This window comes from Olea europaea, unplaced genomic scaffold, assembly GCF_002742605.1.
Source record: "Olea europaea var. sylvestris unplaced genomic scaffold, O_europaea_v1 scaffold732, whole genome shotgun sequence".
NCBI classification, from domain to species: domain Eukaryota; kingdom Viridiplantae; phylum Streptophyta; class Magnoliopsida; order Lamiales; family Oleaceae; genus Olea; species Olea europaea.
Genome location: NW_019265723.1, coordinates 310,441 through 316,295, shown reverse-complemented (window position 1 = coordinate 316,295; position 5,855 = coordinate 310,441). Strand labels below are relative to the sequence as shown.

At 35.5% G+C, this 5,855-nt stretch overlaps 1 pseudogene; it reads left to right on the top strand.

Moving 5' to 3' along the window:
• Positions 1-881: 881 nt before the first annotated feature.
• LOC111390972 lies at positions 882-5,590 on the top strand (annotated as a pseudogene).
• Positions 5,591-5,855: the final 265 nt, after the last annotated feature.

The window sequence follows — 5,855 nt, the reverse complement described above, 5'->3', positions numbered from 1 at the left end:
GAAAAATGTATCATTAAAAAATAGTAAAAAAAATTTAGATTTACATGTCAAATTATTTTACAAAAGAACAAATAGTTACAAATGAATTCTTTTTTTTTTAAATATATTTTTTTGAGAAAAATGGAGCACTTAATGCAAATTTCCAAATTTATCCCTTGTTTGAGCACCACTTTAAGAGAAAGATTGCATTTTTAAATGGTGATTGATGGAGAATATGTAGTTAAAATTAATAAAAAAATTTAGATTTACGTGTAATATTATTTTATTAAAAAATGTGCACTTAAATATGAATTTTGGAAAAATGATTTTTTATAAGAATGTAGTTCAAACAAGGGCTTAATTAGAATACTAGTATGGGAAATAATAACTCAAATGGTCACTGAACTTTACAACAAGTTTTCAAGGGGTCGCCAAACTTTAAAAATCACCCAAGTCATAACTGAATTTTGCAAAAGATTTTTATGATATCATCGAACTTTTAAAATCACCCCATTCATCACTAAACTTTGCAGAAAGTTTCCACGGGATCACTCAACTTTACAAAAGGTTTCCTAGGGGTCACTGAATGGGAAACCTTTTGCAAAGTTGAGTGATGAATGTGGTTATTTTTAAAATTCAACGACACCATAAAAATCTTTTTCAAAGTTAAGGAACGATAGTTATTATCTCCCAATATGAGCCACCATGATTTCCCTAGAACAAACACTGTCAAAACAACACATCAGGTGATTCACATTCTTCCACGTGTCCTCTCTTACACATGGCAAATTATTATTCGTTAAACTTTCCACTTCGACCCCCTCTAGTCGCCTATAATCTCCGATTTCCATCCAATTTCACACTCTGAAGCTTGCATCTGGTTCAAAAATGGCGAACCTGAATAACCTATTCCAGTTCGGGATATTCCTATCCCTATTTATGGTAAATGCTGTTCAATCTCAATCGGCAGTTGCGAGTATAGATCTGGGATCCGAATGGCTGAAAGTCACCGTGGTCAACTTGAAACCGGGTCAGGCGCCGATTTCGATCGCAATTAACGAAATGTCGAAACGTAAAACCCCTTCTCTCGTCGCTTTTCATGCGAATTCACGATTAATTGGCGAGGAATCGCTTGGTCTCCTTGCGCGTTACCCCACCAAAGTTCATTCCCACCTCCCGATTCTACTCTCAAAACCCTTTAACTACACACAGAAGATTCTCCAGTCCCTGTATCTTAGTTACGACATTACCCCAGATGAAACCCGGGACGTTGCGGTGTATAGAACAGAGGGAGAGGGAGGAGAATTTCATAACTTTACGGCTGAGGAATTGGTGGCGATGATATTGAAGTACATAATGGGGCTTGCGGAGAATCATGCAAGGAGAAGTGTTAAGGATTTGGTCATCACAGTGTCGCCCTACATGGGGGTGGCTGAGAGGAGGGGGCTGCTGACGGCCGCCGACTTGACAGGAATCAATGTCTTGGCGTTAGTTAATGAGCATCCGGGGGCAGGCTTGCAGTATGGGATTAATAAGGATTTTTCAAATGGTTCGAGGCATGTGATGTTCTATGACATGGGGGCAAGCAGTACTTATGTTGCTTTGGTTTGTTTCTCTACTTATAATGCAAAAGAATTTGGGAAGACAACGTCCGTTAATCAATTCCAGGTGAGTTCTTTCATGTATTTTATTCAATTTCTGTACTTCAAATTTACTTTTTTTTAGCATTCTTTATGTCATTTATTTAATTAAACAGATCCGTGTTACCAATTTACTTCGAGGATGACCAATTTACTTGAGGATAACATGTACTTGAGTAAATTTCGCCCGTGCTCGAGAAAAAATTGAGCTTCTATTCGACCTAATTGCTGGCCAGGCTAATATAAGTTTGGTCCTATTTTGGTTTAAAATGAATAGGAGCTAACCCAAGACCCATTTCAGTTATTTTCTAGCTATCACAGTAGATATTTTATATTCTGTAAGTTGTACCAGGTGAAAGATGTAAGATGGGATGCAGAACTTGGAGGTCAAAATATGGAACTGCGACTGGTGGAGTACTTTGCAAATGAGTTCAACAAACAACTTGGGAATGGGGTTGACATCAGAAACAATGTAAAGGCAATGGCCAAATTGAAGAAACAAGTTAAGCCTACCAAAGAAATTCTTAGTGCCAATACAATGGCCCTAATCTCAGTTGAATCTCTTTATGATGATTCCGACTTCAGGTAAAATCAACCAAAATTTCAAATTTAATATTTCTACTATGATTTTCCTAATTTCCTATCCTATACTACCTAGCAGGATTTTTGTCTAATGAAAACATGCTCTTCATATTTTATTCACCATATTATGTGCCAAACATTTAGATTATATTGTTGAACTAGAAGAGCCAGTGGTAGAAATTTGAGTATGTGACTAAATGACTCTCAACAGTATACAGGCACTTTAACAATCTAGTATTTCCAAAATCAACCTTTTTGGTCTCATAGCATTGAAAGAATTGTGTCGCTAGCTTCATAAAAGTAATAAAAGTTCAATATAAGCTTTTGCTGATCAGATTTGTTACCTAGCTAGAAGTTAGTACAGCTATTCCTGCTAGCACTTTTTTTGGTCATAAGCTTGAACTTTTGAGTATGGTGATGATTGGCGGTTAAGGTAAATTCTGGTAACAAATTCCTCTCTGAAAAAGGCATTTATTTTTATTGTTGTTTATTTGCTTATTATGTGAAATCAGTTGTGTACAAATTTCTTGTTAATGGTACTTTAAAGAAATTAAGCACATGTTTGGGTTCTTTGTAATGGGTCAAATCACTTTTATCCACACACTTTATAGAACCCACAAATGCTTCCAAATTATCCACCAAAAGTTTATATATTAATCTGTTTATAAATACTTCCCAAACATGTGCTAAATTACATATAAACCAACGTTAGCTTTTCAGCTCAACTTATGTTTCAATTGTTATAAGGCTGTTTTTATGAACAATTGAAATTCTGACAACTGCCCTACACAAGTAAAACTGTACCTTTGCTTTTGATATGGTTTAGATAATTTTCTCTATATTAGATCTGAAATACAATAAGTAGCTGTTTGACAGTCTCAATGTGTTCCAACAAGAGGAGGTAAGGAAACCTGAGACACATATAAAGCCTCTGCTCTCTATCTCTCCCTCTCTCAAAATTATATTTGATGAACATATGGAGTGAATGAAAACATGTTCTTGGTGGAAAGTGGAAACTTATTTTGCTGGGAAGGAGATTATTCCTTATAACCTTAATTGAGTATTTTGTGCATATGTTTTAGTGAAAATTTTGAATGTTCATAAATGTGGAACTTCATTTTTAGCCACTTAACCAAGTGCAATTAATCTCTTTGGTGTTATGCGCTTGCTTTTATTAAAATAGTTAGACAAAAGGCCGCATTTATGAGCATTAAGTAATATGAGGTGGAGCATCCAATGAGCTATATACAATTACCCTTTGGATGAGTGCAGCCTGAGATGTGAACTTTATGTTTTAGTGAGACCAGTTCTACTATTCAACAGTCCATAAATCCTTCCTTTTCCTGATATTACCTTTCACCAATGACCTGGATTCTCTCTCCCTTTCATGTCTCTCTGTGTGAGCATGTGTTCCCATGTTGGACAGAGGAAGAGCAATATCTGGTTACTATTTGTCCTGCGATTCTAGCCCAAGATTTGCATGACTCATTGGTCCCATTTGCCGCTATCGAGATTTTGTGACATGTAATGAGTGATCTGCTTGTCAGCATGTCGAGGCTTCACTATATTTGATATTTTGTCAGGAGCACAATATCTCGCGAGAAGTTTGAAGAGCTTTGTGAAGATCTGTGGGAAAAAGCTCTCGTCCTAGTAATGGAAGTTTTAAAGCATTCAGGTTTGAAGGCTGATGATTTATATGCAGTGGAGTTGATTGGAGGTGCCACTAGCGTACCAAAGTTGCAGGTCCTTCTCGGTCTCTCTCTTCAGCATAGGAATATAAGAAAACAATATCATCCTATTATTTTAATAGAGTATACTCAATTGACATGATAAAGTGAAAATTTTGTCTCTGGATTAAGTTTCAAATTGATAGTTTAAATATTGACACGATGTTCAATGATGTTGTTTGGTTTTCTTTAAGTTTTCTTATGATAGATTTCATGGATTCCAACAAAATATGCCTGCGTTCTCTTAAAGAGTAAGCAAATGCTACAGACTGTTATCATCTAGAACTATTCATTTTAAATGAACTAGGTAGTTTTCTTCTACAGGCTAAGCTTCTGGAACTTCTAGGAAGGAAGGATCTGGATAAACATTTGGATGCAGATGAAGCTATTGTTCTGGGTGCTTCATTACATGCAGCAAATTTAAGTGATGGAATAAAATTAAATCGTAAGCTGGGAATGATTGATGGTTCTACTTATGGATTTGTGATTGAATTAGATGGTCCCAATCTTTCAAAAGACAAAAATCCTAGATAGTTGATTGTGCTGAGAATGAAAAAGTTACCAAGCAAGGTAAAATTTTTGGTTAATTCAAATTTGATCTCTCAACATGTCATATCTTGATAAGTTTTACTGCATTTCAGATGTTCAGATCCATTATTTATGACAAAGATTTTGAAGTTTCACTTGCATATGAGAGTGAAGATTTCATGCCTCTAGGGGCATCTTCACTTACATTTGCTCAGTATGCTGTCTCAGGTCTTACAGATTCTAGTGAAAAGTAAGGACTGTATTATTTATTTATTTTCATTCTTTTAATTGGTGCATTCTTTCGCATCCAAGGCTTTTCTTGATGCCCCTTTCTTTTTTTAGGTACTCATCACGGAATCTTTCCTCGCCGATTAAGGCCAATTTGCACTTTTCTCTCAGTAGAAGCGGTGTATTTTCCTTGGATCGAGCAGATGCTATTGTTGAGATTACTGAATGGGTAGAAGTTCCACGAAAGAATGTGACAACCGACAACTCAACCTCTGCTTCTAGCAACGGCACAGAAGCTGGTCTGAAGAGTTCATCAGAAGAAAGCAGTGACAAATTGGAGATGAATGATAGCACGAGTAATGCATCAATTTCCAGCGTAACTGATTCTGCCACTTCGGATCTTGTCACTGAAAAGAAGCTGAAAAAGAGGACTTTTCGACTTCCACTTTAGGTAATTAAAATCGCACAGTACAGCGGTTGTCTATGATCTTCGTTAGAATAATGTCTAGTTATTGCAATTGATTTTTATATTTTGAGACTTGACTTGTACGTTCCATGTAGGTTATTGAGAAAACAGCAGGGCCAGGAATGCCTCTTTCAAAAGAATCATTTGCTGAGGCTAAAGCTAAATTAGAAGCATTAAACAAGAAGGATGCCAAAAAGAGAAAAACAGCTGAGTTGAAATATAATTTGGAAGAATACATATATTCTACTAAAGAAAAGGTATAATTTTCTATAAATTATTGGACACTTGCAGACTTTCCTCGTCTATATCTGTCAAATTTTACCTATATATTTCTCAGTGGAATTTTTTGATAGATTCGGTTGTATAGCACTGTTCCATTGATTTTTTGGCATCTCTTTCACTATCAACAAATGTAATATGAATTGTAAAGTTTTTGTTTACATTTGCTTAATTTCCGTGCATTGTTGACTTGAGTGCTATCCTCTGTGGCTTTCCACTTCTTGTTGTGATCAATGTTTTAAAAGGCGTAATGAGTGGAGGCCAAGTTGTAGGCTAGGTGAGGTTAGGCGAAACATTGGCATAAAAATGCGTTTTCTTATTTTAATATTATTTTAATTTTTAATCAATCAAAAAATCGTTTAATAATTAAAAATAATACTTGCCAAACATCTAAACAAATTTATAGGAAATTTATACATTTTTCAA